The sequence below is a fragment of the Spermophilus citellus genome (genome assembly GCF_964194105.1).
Source record: "Spermophilus citellus genome assembly, chromosome: X".
NCBI classification, from domain to species: Eukaryota; Metazoa; Chordata; class Mammalia; order Rodentia; family Sciuridae; genus Spermophilus; species Spermophilus citellus.
The window spans coordinates 39,718,415-39,737,919 of NC_138190.1; positions in this window are offsets into that span (position 1 = coordinate 39,718,415).

Here is a 19,505-nt window from a genome sequence, read left to right on the forward strand (position 1 = left end):
GTCCACCTACAACTAAAAAATTAAATATTAAAAAAATTTAAAAGTCCTTATAGAAAAAGAAACCCATCACAAATGTATTACCTCTTAAAAAAAAGAAAGGATATCTAGGATAAGAATATTCTTGAATTTGTAAAGAAAGAGAAGGAACTATAAAAGATCCATATACTGAGATAAATATGCATAATATGATCTCTAGAAGAATGTATGAAAAATGAAAGAGTCATAGAGAAGGGGTTAAGAGGGAGAATTATTTTTCTTCTTTTGTTGAATAAATCTTTTGGTTTAAAGTTTTGCCTTGTGTATGTGTTGCTTTAAAAATGTTCAATTCATTTTATTAAAGTTCTATTCAGAATATTTTTAGAACTCCGGCACCCATATTCTTAATTGAAACTGGTCTATAATTTTCTTTTTATACTGTCTTCATCAAATGTAAGGTTAAGTGGTTTCATAAAATGAATTGGATGCCTTTTCATCGTTAATAGCCTGGAAAATCAGAACACTAAAATTATCTGGTCTTTAAATTTAGTGAAAGGAGTAATTATGAAAGATTTGGGAGAACAAGTTTAAAATTTGAGTCCCTTTAGTCAAAAATCTGATTTCTAGGTTTAACCTCCATAAATACTTGGATTGCTTAGCAAATAGATTAATAGAAAATTATTCATGAGGCACTGTTTATGATATTAAAATAAAATTTTAAACCTAAATATCTATGAATAGAGAAATAATGAAATGATACATCTATACTATGAAACAGGAATTGAAATATACTTATTTATGAATATTGACAAGGAACACTACAATGAATATAACTAGGAGGAAAAAGAAAGATGGGTTTAGGAGTATGATGTCATTTTTGTAAAAAGATACAAAATTATATATAATATATTAATTATATTATTAATTATTAAATATTATTAAATATATTATTAATTTATATATATTAATCAACTTGATATCATTATCACCATATTGTTATCAGTGAGCATCTCTGAGGAAGAATGTGGTATTAGTGGGAGAGGACACAAACATTTTGGCTATTATTTTTTTTACATACACATTAAAAGCTTTTACATGCATTTACATTTATTATATATTTTTTGAGGGGATACCAGGGATTGAACTCAGAGGCACTTGACCGCTGAGACACATCCCCAGCCCTATTTTGTATTTTGTATTTTATTTAGAGACAGGTCTCACTGAGTTGCTTAGCATCTCGCTTTTGCCGACGCTGACTTTGAACTTGCAATCCTCCTGTCTCAGCCTCCCAAGCTGCTGGGATTACAGGCTGTGCCATCACACCTAGCTACATTTATTATCTTAAAAGTTAATTAAAATGATCTAGAAGTAAAAAGAGGGGGAAAAGTAAAATGATTCTATGATTTATCATCTCCTCCTCCTCCTCCTCCTCCTCCTCCTCCTCCTCCTCCTCCTCTCTTATTCTTCTTCTGTGCTGGGATGGGACCCATGACCCCATGCATGCCCATGTATCCTACTACTGAGTGACATCTCAGACAAATCTATGTATTTGAACAACTTTCTCTGAGAAGGCAAAATTGATGCACAGTTCTCAGAGAAACAAGTAGAATGTGGTTTAGTTTCCTGCCTTTCTCCTGGTGACAGTAAAGACTAGAGAAATCTGAGGTAGATAATAGGTTGGGTAGAAAATAGCCAGAAAAGAGGGGATAACTGATTTGTTTGAGTTTACTATAGAGAGTCTGCAAAGTTGCTCAAGTTCATGAGAAAACAAAGCATGGTTAACTTGGGGATTCACCCAGAACAAAGTAATCCTGTTCTGCTCTGGACAAAGGATAGAGGTGCACAAAGACAGAATTAGGGGATTCAAGATCAGTAGGTACAGCCATGAGACCAGCTAGACTAATAACAATCAGCCTTGTACCTGGAATGAATGATCCAGAAACATGATCTGGTAGTTCTAGCCTATTCCTTGGTACTCTGTGAAGATGCAGGTTTTGTGCATGAAATTTTGTTTACTTTATGAGACAGATGTATGTCTTGTGTTAAAAGATACCTCCTCTATCTCCACAATTTTATTCCAAGAAATTTATCCTAATAAAACAATCATAAATGCATAAAAAATTGAAGAATGTTACTGTAGTCATTTCCACCATTCAAAAATTTGGAAGCAACTGAATGTTCAGCAAAGGATACTGTTAAAATTATGACAGATACCAAAACGAGTATGCTGCACAGGCTTGAAGGATTCTAGGGAACTTTGATTTTAGTGCTTAACAATGTTTAAAGGCAAATTACAAGAAGAAACAGCACAGTGTGATCCCATTTGTGTTAAGCAATATGTGCATGTACAAGATCCCAGAGCACATTATTGAAATATTAGCAATGATTACCTTTCAGTGTTTGTTTCAATTTTCTTCTTTTCCCTACTTGTATTCTCTCATTTTTGACAATGGAAACTAATTACTAGCCAAATAAAAAGTTTTAAAACACTTAACATTAGTTATTATCACACCAACCCTAGAGGTGAAAATGCCCTCAGCAGAAGGAGACTAAACAGGGAGCCGGAAGGGTGGCTGCAGCGGGTGGGTGGGTCACAGTCTAGAACTGTCCATTCCATGGGGAGCTGAAAACTACTGTGCATCTGTGTTTGCCTTCCTGGCCCTCCACTCTTCCTTGGCCCCTCACCATCTATCCCTCCTTTCACACCACTGGCATTTGGATTGCTATGCTCTTCCTTGTTGGGCAGTTTTCCAAAGAAAGTTCCAGCAAGGAGCTCCAGTGCAGAGTTACCATCCTACACTGCAACAGTCATTATGGCAGCATCAGGACAATAGGGTCAGCCCTGGGGAGCTTAACAAGGCACCTTCTCAGGCCATTTCGAAAACATCAGAAAGAGGCAACAGAACTGGATGACAGCATGCCTGGAGACTGCTCTGAAATTCCAAACTCTAAAAATATACTTCTGCACTCTGGTCAGGATGGAGGGAGATTCAGCATGTACCCCGGAAGCAGTATTAGTAGAGCCACTATCGAAAACAGTACAGCGGTTTCTCAAAAACTAAAATAGAACTACTATAGGATCCAGCTATTCCACTGCTGGGTATATACCCAAAGGAAACAAAGTTAGCATGCAAAACAGATACCTACGTATTCATGTTAATTGCAGCACTATTTATATTAACCAAAACATTTAAATAGTGTAGGTGCCCATCGATTAATGAATAGAGAAAATATGGTCTGTATACACAAGGAGTATTATTCAGCCATAAAAAAGAATAAAATGCTGCTATTTTCAGCAAAATGGATGGAACTGGAGGATATATTGTTACATGAAATAAGCTAAAGACAGAAAGACAAGGATGGCATATTTTTTCTCATATGTGAACACCTAAAAGGAAGGAAAAAAGGTCAACCTGGAATTAGAAGAGTAATTAACTGATTAAGGACTGAGGGGGAAGGGTGCTAGTGTAATAGTTGTCTTCCCAGTGTAAGAACTTCTCCTTTATAATTGAAAATTTTAAAGACCCAGTCTTGTTAACCCATGTTTTAAGTGTTTCTCCACCTTAGCTTCCCATAGGCAATCAACTCATGCTGAGAATGGAAGCTAAATAGAAGCTGAATGGAAATTGGCCCCCTACCCCTGGCCTCTTGTCCCAAGAGGATACCATCAGGACCTGAAAATCCAGATACCTAACCTCACACAACCAGGTACTTAAGCATACATATATCTCAGCCTTACCCTGTCCCACCCCAGCCCCATTTGTTCTTTCTCTATTTAATACTGATTCTTTTGTGAGCTTAAGGGAAGGCAGATTAGCTGTCCTTGCAGTTTGGTAACACAGAATAAACAAATTAATTTTATTTCTATCATTTTTTCTTTTAATTATTTTCTGTACTAGAGATTGAATCCAGGGCCTCTTGTGTGCCAGGCAAGCACTCTACTACTGAGCTACATCCCCAGCCATTTCTATTTTATTTTGGGATGGGGCATTGCTAAATTGCTGAGGCTGACCTTTAACTTTCAATTCTCTTCTTTCAGCCTCCTGAGCAGCTGAGATTGTAAGCATGAGTCAGCTGGCTCATTTTTCTTTTTTTATTCTTTTTCTCTTACTCTTGATGTCAGTGGGTGATTGAATCCAACCCATTTAGACCACCAGAGCCAAGCCTCTGACCAGGAACCCTAGTAACAATGTTAACACAGAGACAGGGCAGGGATAGAAGGGTGGTTGGTATGATCAATACATGCATGTATGGAAATATCACTATGAATCCCATTAATTTATGTAATTAATATGTCAATAATAAAAATAAAATGAAATCAAACTATGATAAGAAAGTGTTTTTGAAAATAAGGGTCCATCCACAGATGAATGAATAAAAAAATGTGGTATACATGCCCAAACTACATACATGCGCATGCACACATGGAATGTTATTCAGCCTTAAGAAAGAAGAAAATCAAGGCTGGGGCTGTAGCTCAGTGGCAGAGTGCTTGCCTAGCATGCGTGAAGCACTGGGTTTGATCCTCAGCACCACATAAAAATAAACAAACAAAATAAAGGCATTCTGTCCATCTACAACTACAAAAAAAAAAAGAATAAAGAAAATCCTACTTTTTGCCACGACACTGATGGAGGTAGAGGATATTATGTTAAGTGATATAAGCCAGACACAGAAAGACAAATATCACATGACCTCACTTATATGAAGAATATTAGAAAGAGAAAAAGTCAAATATACAGAGATAAAGAACAAAACACTTTATAGCTTGGTGGGGACAGGAAATGGAGAAATGTAGGTCAAAGGATACAAAGTAGCAGATATATAGGATGAACAAGTCTGGAGATCTAAGGTGCAACGTGGGGACTACCATTAATCCAACCACATTGTAGTAAGGATTTTTGTTAAATAAGATTTTAGCTGCACTTGTCACAAAAGTAACTATGCAACTATGTGGATGATAGATATATTTATTTGCTTTACTATAGTAGTAATTTTACTATCTATATTCCAAAACACCATGTTGTAAACCTCAAATATACACAATGAAGTTAATTTAAAACCTTAATTTTTTATTGTAAAATAAGAGTGATTTGTATTTCGGGTATCACTACTTTACTTTGATCCCATAGTTTTTGGTTGTTATTGTTGTTGTTGTTGTTGGTGATGGTGGTGGTACCGGGGATTGAACCCAGGGGCACTCAACCACTGAGCCACATCCCCAGCCCTTTTTATATTTTCTTTAGAGACTGGGTCTTGCTGAATTGCTCAGGGCTCTGCTAAATTGCTGAGGCTGTCTTTGAACTCATAATCCTCCTGCCTCAACCTCCAGAGCTGCTGGATTACAGGTGTATGCCACTGCACCCAGCATGGATCAGATAGTTTTTGCTAATAGTGTGACTTGCAATGAACATCTGCTTTTCTATGCTTGAGATCCTGGGCCACACTATGTAGTTTGACTCTAGTGGCTGCAGACTGAGTAGCTAAAGCTGGTCATATGGGCACTGCATGCCTCTGTGACTGACCTTCAATAAAAACCCTGATTCAAAGCCAGCCCCAGCAATTTAGCAAGGCTCTGAGCAATTTAGCAAGACCCTGTCTCTAAAGAAAATATAAAAAGTGATGAAAATGTGGTTCAGTAGTCACATGCTCCTGGGTTCAATCCCTGGTACCAAAAAATAAAAACAATTTTAAAAAAATAAAACCCCTGATGCCGAGGATTTCTAGCTGACAACATTTTGCATGTATTGTTATACATTGTTTGTGGAAGAATTCAGCACTGTCCATATGACTCCACTGGGAAAAAAAAATTGGTATTTTGTGCCTAGTTTCGCCTGGACTTGGCCCATGCACCTTTTCCCTTTGCCAATTTAAATTTTCATACCTTAATTTTAATAATCATAAATGTGCATATAATGCCTCAGAAGGGCTCAAAAAACTGTTATACTCAAAAAATTTAAAGAATATAATTCTCTGAATCTTTCTGGGAATCATCAAGCCTGAGAGTGGTCTTGGGGACCCCTAACACCCTATGTTAGTTAGGTTGGCACACAGTCTGCAGTTTCTTTCAACCATCTCAGTGAGGTGGATCTTTTAAAAACCTGTTGGACTCTGTCCTCAGCAGTGCACTTTTATGACATTTGTCAGAAAGTTTCAGACCTAAGCAGCGGCAACAGAGAGCACAATTGTTTTTTTCCCACAGGAACAGGGGTCCTGAATAATTGCTGTGGGTGTGAATTGGGTCATGCTTACTTTCTTGCTGCAGCATGGTGTTCTCCTGAGGGTTCCCAGTACCTGCCTCTTCCTGGAGATTTTCCCGTAATGAGTTGTGATAACAGGTCCATCAGGCAATGCTCTGATGATGTCCCACTTTTTGAACTGTGTGATTTCCAGTAGAGAAGGGAAGGCCTGCTGCCAGTGCTCCTCTCCTGGCTGGACAGCATTTCTCCCTCTGTGGTAGCCCCTGTGAATTTTCATAGGCAGGAGAGTATCTAAATTGAATAGAGCTGGTATAATCACAAATGAAGGCCCTTTCCTCATTCCTCATTTTGTGCTAGTCTCTTCAATCTTTTTTTTTTTTTTTTTTTTTTTTTTTTTGGTACTACTGGAAATTGCACCTAGGGGCGCTCTACCACCAAGCTCTACCATCAGCTCTTTTTTTTTTTTTTTTAATTGATTATTTATCGCATTACATAGTTCATGATATATCATCTTTCATACATTAGACTCAAATTGTGCTTTGAACTCCCATTTTCACCCCAAATACAGATTGCAGAATCACATCTGTTACATATTCGCATTTTTACATAATGGCATATTAGTGACTGTTGTATTCTGCTACCTTTCCTATCCCCTACTATCCCCCCTCCCCTCCCCTCCCCTCCCATCTTCCCTCTCTACCTCCCCTGCTGTTGTTCAATTCTCTCCCTTTTTTTTCCCTCCCCCTTGCCCCTCATAACCTCTTATAATTTTATGTATCCTTGAAGGTCTCCTACCATTTCCATATGCTTTCCCTTCTCTCTCCGTTTCTCTCCCCCCATTCGTCTTTGTTTACTGTAGTCTTTTCCTCATGCTCTTTCTTCCTGTTCTGTTCTTAGTTTTTCTCTTTATATCAAAGCAGACATTTGGCATTTGTTTTTTAGGGCTTGGCTAGCTTCGCTTAGCATAATCTGCTCTAATGCCATCCATTTCCCCGCAAATTCTATGATTTTGTCATTTCTTAGTGCTGCATAATACTCCATTGCAGGGTCTCCCTAAATTGCCAAGGCTGACTTCAAACTTGCAATCCTGCTTCATCCTCCTGAGTTGCTGATTACAGGAATGAGCCACTGTGCCTGGCTTCTCTTCAGTCCTTTTTGTTCTAGTAGTAAAGCCTTGGGTAAAAGTCACTGTCTCATCGGATTTTAACAATTGTTTCTCCAGATGTCTTTTCAAAAGGCGACTTTTGTGATGATACTGGTTAATGCAATGAAAGCAATCCTTACACACAAATATATTTTTGCACTTCTTTCTGTTTTAATTAACCACATGAATTTCCTGTTGGTTAATAATGTGTGAACCACAAAACAATATTCTTTTTAAATATTTTTTTTACTTGAAGATGGAATAATACCTTTATTTTATTTATTTATTTTTATGTGGTGCTGAGGATCAAACCCATATCTAATCTTTACTTCTAGGGGTTCCACTTCTTTGGATTTCACATATAAGAGAGATCATACAGTATTTAACTTTCTATGTATGGCTTATTTCATATAGCATACAAGTCTTCCAGATTCCTTTTCCCTTAGATACCACAAATCAACCTCTGCATTGTCACATTTTGTTTCTGAAATAAAATGGAATCATGGCTTATGTACATAAATAAATTATCTAGATATCAACTAGGGACTGTATAGAATCTAGATTCACTGTGATGTACAGGAATAATACTAGTAAAATATATATAGTAGGAAAAATAATGCACCATAAAAAGAAAGAATACAACTATAAATAAAACTAGGAAGGTTGTTCATCATCTATATAATACAAATAAATATATGATAGCCCTGAATGTATAGTCAATACTGTAAAAACCAAACTATCCCTAAACCTAATCCATGAAGTTAAGGCAATTTAAATGGATATCCAAAATGGGATCAGAGCCTTTAGTAAAATTTTACATTTTAATTGGCAGAAGTAAAATAAGAGCAGCCAAGAATATTTCGAGGATAAAGGTAACAAAGGATAATTCATCCTCCAAGATAGGGACTCTTTATAAGCTATTGTATGTGAAATAATGTGACATGGAGCAGATTTAAAGAGATGACTGATAAAGATTTTTAAATGCTGTGCTGGGGCTGGGGCTCAATGGTAGAGTGCTTGCCTAGCATGTGTGAGGCACTGGGTTTGATTCTCAGCACTGCCTACAAATAAATAAATTAAAAAATAAAGATCCATTGACAACCAAAAAAAAATATTCAAAATATTAAAAGAAAGACTTTTAAACTGCTGAATCAGCATCAAGCATATAGAAGATTAAATGTCTGAAATTTAGCTAAGAAAAATATGAAAACATAAGAATTTTTTGAGAAGGGAACTTGCCTTGTTATGCAGAGTTTTTTTTAAATACATCTACTTAATACTAGGTTATGGTGATTAACAAAAAAAAAGACAGTAAAAGGCAGAATTACATGTATATCTTCATATATGTGGAAAATATTCTGTGACAAAGATGTTTCCAGTTTGTAGAAATCAACAGGGCTACTATGATGTAAACCTATTTTTAAGGGAAAAAAATCTGAATACCTATATCATACCATGCTTCCACCAGTACAGCATCAACAAAGGATCTCGAGCAGGGACAACTGGAGATGGAGACAAAGAAAGCACAGATTCATTTTTAAGCAGAGCTGGGCCCTCTGATGGAGGAACAGTGGCCCAGAAATAGCTGTGCAAGTTTATTATATAAGGTCTCATAATCAGGAAGTTAAACTATAGGGGCATTATAAATTGTTAAGGCTTGCGAGTTATTAAGAGGCTTCTTTATGCACTAAAAAGTTACAGATCTAGAAACATTTTTGTAACTATCCTGCTGTTAACAGTATTAGGAATTTCCTGTGACTATCTTGCTGTACCCAGAAAACCCATTGAACTGGAACATCCGATAAATATTAGCGTCACAGCCGAGTATCAAGGCTGTTCACATCCTTGCCTTTTGGCAAAAGAATGTTTCCCAAACTTGGCTTTTGCCTACACTGCAGGATCAACCAGTAACCGGAGTTCATCTGCTCTCCACAATATCATATACAATGACAAACTCCAGAAGGATTAAATTGAATATGGGAAACAATAAAATATCATAATAATACATAGGAGAATATTATATAACCTTGTGGTGGCAGATAAACAAGAAGGTACATAAAGTAAGTCCTAGACCTCATCAAAAATATTTTAAGGGGGGCTGGGGATGTGGTTCAAGCGGTGGCGCGCTCGCCTGGCATGCGTGCGGCCCGGGTTCGATCCTCAGCACCACATACCAACAAAGATGTTGTGTCCGCAGAAAACTAAAAAACTAAATAAATAAATATTAAAAATTCTCTCTCTCTCTCTCTCTCTCTCTCTCTCTCTCTCTCTCTCTCTCTCTCTCTCTCTCTCTCCTCTCTCACTCTCTCTTAAAAAAATATTTTAAGGGGCTGGGCTGTGCTCAGTGGTAGAGTGCTTGCCTAGCATGTGTGAAGCCCTGGGTTCCATCCTCAGCACCACATAAAAATAAATAAATGAAATACAGATATTGTGTCCATCTACAAATAAAAAAAAAATTATATTTTAACCAACAACATAATATACACCTTAAAATATCAAAGACAAGCTATAGACTGGGAAAAATATTGCAAAAATTTTGGTAGGGATTTGATATCTCTAATAAACAATATCCATCCATACAAAAAGGGACAGGAGGTGAAGAGGTAAGTAACAAAACAAGAAAAACGGTGTAGCTATTTTACAATTAGTTTTGTTTTTCTTTGGAATGAAATGCCACAAAGATATAATTTCAAAGGGATAGAAAGTCCATGTTTATGAGGGGGGAGTGTGATTAATCCCATATTCATATCTTCAACCTAGATTTTTTTAAAAGAAAAACCATTCCATGGGGCTGGGGTTGTGGCCCAGTGGTAGAGTTCTTGCCTAGCATGTGTGAGGCACTGGGTTCGAATCTCAGTACCACATAAAAATAAAATAAAGATATTGTGTCCACCTAAAACTAAAAAATAAATTTTAAAAAAATATTTTTAAAAAACCATTCCAATTATAGCTTTTTTAGTTGTTCTTTTTAGTTTTACATGACAGTAGAATCTATTTTGATATATTTACTCAAACATGGAGCATATCTTATTCTAATTAGAATCCCAGTTTTGTGATTCTACATGATATTGAGATTCACTGTGGTGTATTCACATATGTACACAGGAAAGTTATGTCGGATTCATTTCACTGCCTTTCCTATGCCTATCTTCCTCCTTTTCCTTCATTCCCCTTTGTCTAATCTGATGAGCTTCTATTCTTTCCTTCCCCCCTTATTATGGGTTAGCTTCCACATATCAGAGAGAACATTTGGCCTTTGGTTTTTTAGGGATTGATGTATTTCACTTAACATGATAGTCTCCAGTTCCATCCATTTACCAGCAAATAACCATAATTTCTTCTTCATGGCTGGGCAATATTCCATTGTGTATATATACCACATTTTCTTTACCTGTTCATCTGTTGAAGGACACCTAGGTTGTTTCCATACCTTGGCTTTGTGAGTTGAGCTGTAAACATTGATATGGCTGCATCACTGTAGTATGTTAATTTTAAATCCTTTGGGTGTAGACCAAGGAGTGGGATAACTGGGTCAAATTGTGCTTTCATTCCAAGTTTTCTGAAAAATCTCTATATTGCTTTCCAGAGTAGTTGAACCAATTTGCAGACCTACCAGTAATGTATGAAAATACTTTCTCCGCACATCCTCGCCAACATTTATTGTTGCTTGTATTCTTTATAATTGCTATTCTGACTAGAGTAAGATGGAATCTCCGTGCAGTTTTAATTTGCATTTCTCTAAAATTGCTAGAGATGTTGAACATTTTTGCATATGTTTTTTTGACCATTTGTATGACTTCTGTGAAGTGTTTGTCCAGTTCCTTTGTCCATTTATTGATTGGGTTGTTTGTTTTTCTGGTGTTAAGTTTTTTGAGTTCTTTGTATAAGCTGGAGATTATTGATGTTTCTGGGGTGCAGGTGGTAAAGATTTTCTCCCATTCTATAGGATCTGTGTTCACATTCTCTTTATGTTTTTTTAAGTTGTAAATGAACACAATACCTTTATTTTATTTTATTTTATTTTTTATGTGGTGCTGGGGATCGAACCCAGTGCCTCATGCATGCTAGGCAAATGCTGTACCACTTAGCCACAATCCTAGCCCCTGGGTTCACATTCTTGATTGTTTTCTTTGCTGTGAAGAAGCTTTTTAGTTTGATATCATCCCACTTGTTGATTCTTGATTTTACTTCTTGTGCTTTAGAAGTCTTGTTGAGGAATTTTGTTCCTAAGCAGATATGATGGAGATTTGGGCCTATATTTTCTTCTAGTAGTTGCAAGGTCTCTGGTCTAATGCCTAGGTCCTTGATCCACTTTGAGTTGAGTTTTGTGCAGGGTGAGAGGTAGATTTTTTTTAAATAAATATTTTTAAAATTGTTGATGGACCTTTATTTTATTTATTTTTATGTAGTGCCGAGAATCAAGTCTAGTGCTTCACATATGCTAGCCAAGTACTCTACCACTGAGCCACAAACCCAGCCCAAGATAGGGATTTAATTTCATTCTACTATGTATGGATTTCCACTTTTCCCAGCATCACTTGTTGAAGAGACTGTCTTTTCTCCAATGTATATTTATAGTGTCTTTGTCTAGTATGAGATGACTGTATGTATGTGGGTGTGTCTCTGTGTCTTCTATTCTGTTCCATTGGTCTTCAATAATATTTCTTTTTGTGCCAATATCATGCCATTTTGTTAGTATACCTCTGTAGTATAATTTAAGGTCTGGTATTGTGATGCCTCCTGCATCACTTTCCTCAATAAGGATTGCTTTGGCTATTCTGGACCTCTTACTGTGTTCTGTATTCTACTGATTTGGGTGTTGATTTATTCTTCTTTTTCTAGGGCTTTGAGATGTAATGTTAGATTATTTATTTCATGTCTTTCTATTCTTTTAATGAATGAGTTCAATGCTATGAACTTTCCTCTTAGAACCACCTTTATAATGTTCCAGAAATTTTGATGTTTTATATCACTATTCTTATTTATCTCTAAGTATTTTTTATTTCACTCCTGATTTCTTGTGCTATCCATTCATCATTCAGTAATATATTATTTAGTATCCAGTTATTAGAGTAGCTTCTATTTTTTATCTTTTCTTATCAAACTCTAATTCCACATTTCTAATTGTTTACTGCACTTTTAATCTTGGAAATCTAATTCATACCTCTAATCTTTTTTTTTAAGATCCAGTACTGTGAATGTTATCTCAGTGGTAGAGTGCTTGACCAGCATGTGTGAGGCCATGGATTCCATACCCAGCACCCCCCACACACACACGTCCAAATCCAAACAAATTCATCTTTTTTTTTTTTTTTTTGAGTTCTAGGAATGGAACCCAGGGCCTTCTGCATGCTAGTCAAGTACTCTACCACTGACCTGCAACCACAGCCCCATGATACATATTTTAAAGTATATGTTCTTTTTTGAGAGAGAGAGAGAGAGAGAGAGAGAGAATTTTTTTAATATCGGTTTTTGGTGGACACAACACCTTTATTTTATTTTTATGTGGTGCTGAGGATCGAACCCAGCACCCCGCACATGCCAGGTGAGCGCGTTACTGCTTGAGCCACATCCCCAGTCCTATGTTCTTTTTTTAATACTGGGGATTTTACCTGGGGGTGCTTTACCACTGATCTATATCCCTAGACCTTTTTTATTTTTTATTTTGAAATAGGGTCTCAACAAGTTGCTTAGGGCCTCACTAATTTGTTCCAGCTGGCCTTGAACTTGTAAGTCTCCTGCCTCAGCCTCCCAAGTCTCTGGGATTGCAGGTATGCACCACTGCTCCCAGCCCAATGATCCTTCTTCCAACCCTTGCCCTATGACTCTCTTCCATCTGGATGTTCACCTGCATCATTTATAATAAAAGAATAGACTTTTTCCCTGAGTTTTGTGAGCTGCTATAGAAAACTAATGGAACCCAAGGAGGGTGTCATGAGAACCTCAACTTAGCCAGTCAAAACCTGTGCTTATAACTGGCATCTGAAGTGGGGGAACAGTCTTATGGTACTGAGCTTTCAATTGTGGGGTCTGACTCTGTATCTCCAGGTAGATATCATCAGAAATAAACTGAATTATAAGACATCTAGGTGGTATACACTGAAGGATCTGCTGGAAAAGTGTTTTGTGTGTGGGGAGAAACTCCCACATATCCAATGTCAGAAGTAATGTATCAACTGACTATGTAAGAGAGGCAAACATCTTAATTTTTTCTCAGAATAAATTTTTTCTTTCTCAGAATAATCAAGAGAATTAAAAACATGTTCACACAAAACTTGTACTTGAATGTTCATAGTAGCATTATTACTAATAGCTGAAAGTAGAAACAACCCAAATGAGCATCAACGAATGAATACATAAACAAATTGTGGTGTAGTCATACAATAGAATATTACTCAACCATATAAAAGAATAAATAGATAAACACTACGACATGAGAAGTAAAAGAAGCCAGACACAAAAGACACATATTGTATGATTCAATTCATGTGTGAAATATCCATTATGGGCAAATCTATAGAGATATAGATTACTGTTTGCCTGGGACTGAGGGGAAGAAAGAATGGAGAATAACTGGTAATGAAATATTAGTTTTCTAGGGCTGCCAAAAGACAGTACCACAACCTGATGGCCTTATTCAACAGAAGGCCATTCTGAAGACTAGAAATTGGAGTATGGCAGGGCTTCTACTCCAGGCTTCTCTCCTGGTTTCTGGAAGGTCCTTGCTTGTGGCAAAACAGCATTAATTTTCGCACAGTGTTCTTCCTGTGTGTGTGTGTGTGTGTGTGTGTGTGTGTTTGTGTGTCTATGTCTGTGTCCAAATTTTCCCATTTTATAAGGATACTACTCATATTAAGAACCTGCCCTACTTCTAAATGCCCTCACCTTCAATAATTGCATCTAGTATGTCAAAATACACTCAACTGTTATGTATACCTAAAAGGAACAAATAAAAAATTACAGTTACTAAGACACCATTTCCAAATAAGGTCATATTTTGAAGTACTGGGGGTTAGGACTTGAACATATGGATTGAGTAAAGATACAAGTGGGTATGGCGTTTCTTTTGGGAGTGATAAAAATATTCCAGGAATTGGATAGGGGGATGGTCAATCAAAATTGTGAATATACTAAAAGCCTCTGAATTGAGCCCTCTGTAATGTTAAATGTTTTTCTATATGAATATCTCAAAAAGATTTTTTTTTAAAGAGAGAGTGAGAGAGGGGGGAGAGAGAGAGAGAGAGAGAGAGAATTTTTTAATATTTATTTTTTAGTTCTCGGCAGACACAACATCTTTGTTGGTATATGGTGCTGAGGATCGAACCCGGGCCGCACGCATGCCAGGCGAGCGCACTACCGCTTGAGCCACATCCCCAGCCCTCAAAAAGATTTTAAGAAGTTACCTCAAATCCTTTCACAAGGTCAACTGTTTCAAGCTGGGGTACAGTGCCACCCCTCACCACATCTGTAGAATATAATCTCCCATAAGAACAGGGATTGTTGTATATTTTGTATTCCATTGCCTACAATACTGTTAGAAATATAGAAAATGCTCAATACATATTTGTTGAATGAATATGAAAGGGTTAAGGCAAAATACACCAAATTGGTGTTTTGAAGCTGAAATCACTTGAGGGACTGTAATTTTAGAAAGGACCATTTGGCTTGACTCTCCCTAGAAGCAGCAGAGCACAAAGATTCTTTGGGGGAGGGATGTCCTTCACATACCAAGGCTGGAAAACAGCCTTGATTAGCAGAGACTGCTAATTGAGGATGCAGTGAACCTGAAAAAACAAACTCAGAAATAACCCTTATCTTCTACTAGCTTCCACATCCCCTCCCCAGATATCTCTTGGCAATTTACATCCCTAGAATTTACAACCCTATTCCAGATATCCATTTGTCCTGTCATTCCTTCACACATTTATTGTTCTTTGTCTAAAAAAACAAAGAACAGCAGGCCTTGGTTATTTCTGCAGACTTCACTCTCTTCGGAAGATCCTTGTGTATTTGTAAAATAAATAAAACTTTTAGTCTTTTCTTTTATTAATCAGCCTTTGTATTAATTGGGTTTCTAGAACCAGCCAAAGAGATAATCTAAGGATTTAGGGGGATACAGAAGAGCTCTTTCTCCCCTATAGATGCATGGAAGGTTTTTATAACTTTTCTTAAATTTTTCTATTTCAGAGGTAAATTATCTTAAAATGTAATCCTTGAAACGAATCTGATTTTATATGCTATAGTTGGGACTTAGTCTCACAAAACAGTTTCCTCTGTTTTCATAACAATTAGCATTATTTACTAATTTATTTTGCATTTGGTGTTTTACAAACAGGGTCAGTTTTTAAAGATTCAGGGACAACTGATCTATGCCTCAATTTTTTATAAGCACTACTCCATGCTTACATAATGTATACATGGAGACAGAAGTACGGATAGGAATTATGTTTGGCTAACTAGAAACTATTCTTACTACCAACATTTGATGAACTTAACCACCTTCTCTCTGATTTAGGAACCCTTAGTCTTTTATTCCACAAGCAAACATGGCCAGGGTGGGCTTGGAGCTAGTTTTGGCCAGAAGCAATTCAGTGCCCCCACCACAATCCAAGGCCTTGAAAATCTTTGGGTCAAACCAGTGGCTTAACGGACTTCTTATTGCAGAAGTATTCTCATTGGAACCCCAGTAGATAGGGGGTGATTCTAGATACAATTCAGGACCATTACTGCTCAGAGTTTTAAAAATGAAAATAGCATAACTCCTCACCCCTAAAAAACTGTCTCTCAGAATGACTCATTGACCATTTGACATATTCTTTATCTGTTAATCCTTTCTTTTAGCTTCTCAATTTCTCAACTGCTCTCTTGCCTATCACACAGCCTTGTGTTAGCTCTCTGTTTTTTGGTAAAATATCTGAGGTAATCAACTCATTAGAAGAAGTGATTTAATTTAGCTCAAAGTTTCAGAGATTTCAGTTTGTGGTTGCTTGGCCACATCACTTTGGGCCTGTGATGAGGCAGAACATCATGGTAAGGAGTGTGTAGCGGAGGAAAGCTTCTCACCTCATGGCAGCTGAGAAGCAGAAATGAGCCATCATCCTAATATACCCTTTAAGGGCATGCCCCCATTGACCTACTTTCTTCATGTAAGTCCAGCATAGAATTACCATATGATCCAGCTATTTCACTTCTGGAGATAAACGCAAAAGAATTAAAAGCAGGAACTTGAGCAGATATACCATTTTTCATGGCAACATTACTTGCAATAGCCAAAATGTAAAAACAACCCAAATGTCCACTGACAGAGGAATGGATGTATTGGATGTGGTATATACATCTAGTGGAATGTCATTTAGCCTATAAAAAGAATGAGATTCTTTTATTTTATTTATTTGTTTTTGGTACCAGGGATTGAGCCCAGGGACACTTAATTACTGAGCCACTCCCCAGCCCTTTTTTAAAAAAATTTTATTTAGAGACAGGGTCTCACTGAGTTGCTTAGGGCCTCACTAAGTTGCCAAGGCTGGCTTTGAACTCACAATCCTCCTGTCTCAGCTTCCCAAGCCACTGGAATTACAGGCATGTGCCACCACATCCGGCAAGGAATGAAATTCCAATGCATGTCACAATATGGATAAACTTTGAGGACACTATGCTAAGCGAAATGTCCGTCATAAAGCAACTTAGTAAGACCCTGTCTCGAAATAAAAAAAAAATAAATAAAAATAAAAAGGACAGGGGTGGGGGTATATAGCTCAGTGGTAAAGTGACCCAGACTCAATCCTCAATTCCAAAAAGAAAAAGAAAATCAATTGACCATAAACAAAAGGGTCTATTTTGGGACTCTCAATTCTGTTCTAGTAATATATATGACTATACTATATCAGTGACATACTGGTCCTCTGGGTCTTTTGCATTTCCAAGTGAATTTGAGGATCAGCAAGTCAGTATCTACAAAAAATTCTACTGGTGTTTTGACTGAGAGTATGATGAATCTATATCACTTGGGGAGAACTCCTACTTTAATAATATTAAGCATGGTAATGCTTCTTAAATTACTTAAATCTGCTTTTATTTGTCTCAATATGTTGTAGAGTTTTATTTTGGGGGGAGTTTGTTTGTTTGTTTTGGTACTAGGGATTGAACACAGGGGCACTTGACCACTGAGCCACATCCCCAGCCCTATTTTGTATTTTATTTAGAGACAGGGTCTCACTGAGTTGCTTAGGGCCTTGCTAAGTTGCTGAGGCTGGCTTTGAACTCACAATCATCCTGCCTCATCCTCCCAAGCCACTAGGATTACAGGTGTGCGTCACCATGCCCCTCAATATGTTGTAGCTTTAAGTGTACAAACCTTGCATTTCTTTTAAAAAACCTATTCCTATTTAATCTTTTTGATTATATTGTGAATGGAAATCTTTTCTTAGTATTTTTGAATTGTTCATTGCTATGACCCTGTATACTGTGAACTCGCTGAACTCATTTATTAGTTCTATAGGTTTTTCTTGTGGGTTCCTTAGGTTTTACCATGCACAAGATCATGTTGTCTTCAAATAGTTTTACTTCCTTTCTTTTTGCTTTTTATTTTCTCAACGGTATCTTTCTTTTTCTTTTTAGTACTGGAGATTGAACCCAAAAGTGCTACATTCACAGCCATTTCCATATTTTATTTTGAGATGGGATCTCAGTATGTTGCAGAGGCTGGCTTTGAACTTGTGATCCCTCTGCCTTAGCCTCCTGAGTTGCTGGGATTACAGGCATGTGCCACTGTGCTTAACTCAACATTATCTTTTTAAAAAAATATTTATTTTTTAGTTGTAGTTGGACACAATACTTTTATTTTATTTATTTATTTATTTATTTATTTATTTATTTATTTATTTATTTATTTATGTGGTGCTGAAGATCGAACCCAGAGCACTCTGCTGCTGAGCCACAACCCCAACCCCTCAACATTATCTTTTGAGTGCAAACGTTTTAAATTTTGATGAAGTCTAATTTACCAATGTTTTCTATAGTACATATTTTTGGTGTCAGATCCAAGAATTTTATTTTTTCTTACCTAATTGTACCAGCTAGAATGTCCAGCATAATGGTAAATAAAAGTGGCTAAAGAAGACATTTTGGCCTTGTTCCTGATCTTAGGCAGAGACATTTACTCATTCACTAAGTAACTATAGGTTTTGCTAACTGTAGGTTTTGCACAGATGCCCTCTATCAGATTGAAGAAATTTATATTATTTTAAATTACTGAGAGTTTTTTATTTATAAATGGGTGTTAGATTTTTGTCCAGTAATTATTTTATCTATTATAATGATCATGTAGAGTATTAGAGAAGTTGCCTAGCATGCCGAGGCCTGGGATTCTATCCACAGTACCAGAACAACAACAGCAACAAAACACAACCAAGTGAATTATTAATGAAAAAAAGAGACTACTATGTTCAGTAAGAGATTACTGTAGAATTTGTTTTACTCATATGCCATCTCCCATTCCCCAGCATGGTAGTCACCCATCATCTGGACATTTAATAAAAATTAAATCAGGGCCAGGGTTTGTGGTTTAGTGGTAGAGCACTTGCCTTGCATGTGTGAGGCACTGGTTTCAATGCTCAGCACCACATAAAAATAAATAAACAGAAGCTGGGATTGTGGCTCAGTGGTAGAGTGCTTGCATGTGTGAGGCACTGGGTTTGATGCCCAGCATAAAAATAAAATAAAGATATTGTGTCCACCTATAACTAAAAAATAAATATTTTAAAAAATAAGTAAACAAAATAAAGATTGTGTCCATCTAAAACTAAAAAATATTAAAAATTAAATCATCATATATGGTCTTTTGTAACTGGTTTCTTTCACTTAACATGTTTTCAAGGTTCATCACATTGTATTTCATTATATGAATATACTATATTTGCTTGTCCATTCATCAATTGGTGGACAGCAGGATTAGGATATTATGAATAATACTGCTATGAATATTCACAAACAAGCTTTTATATAGACATGTTTCTATTTCTATTGGGCAAAATTGCTGAGCCATATGTCAACTCAATTTTCAAATTTCTGAGGGACTGCTAGAACATTTTCTAAAGTGACCATACTACTTATATTCCCACTAGCAGTATATGTAGCTTCCACTTTGTCTGTCTGACTTTGATTATAGCCATGTTAGTGGGTATGAT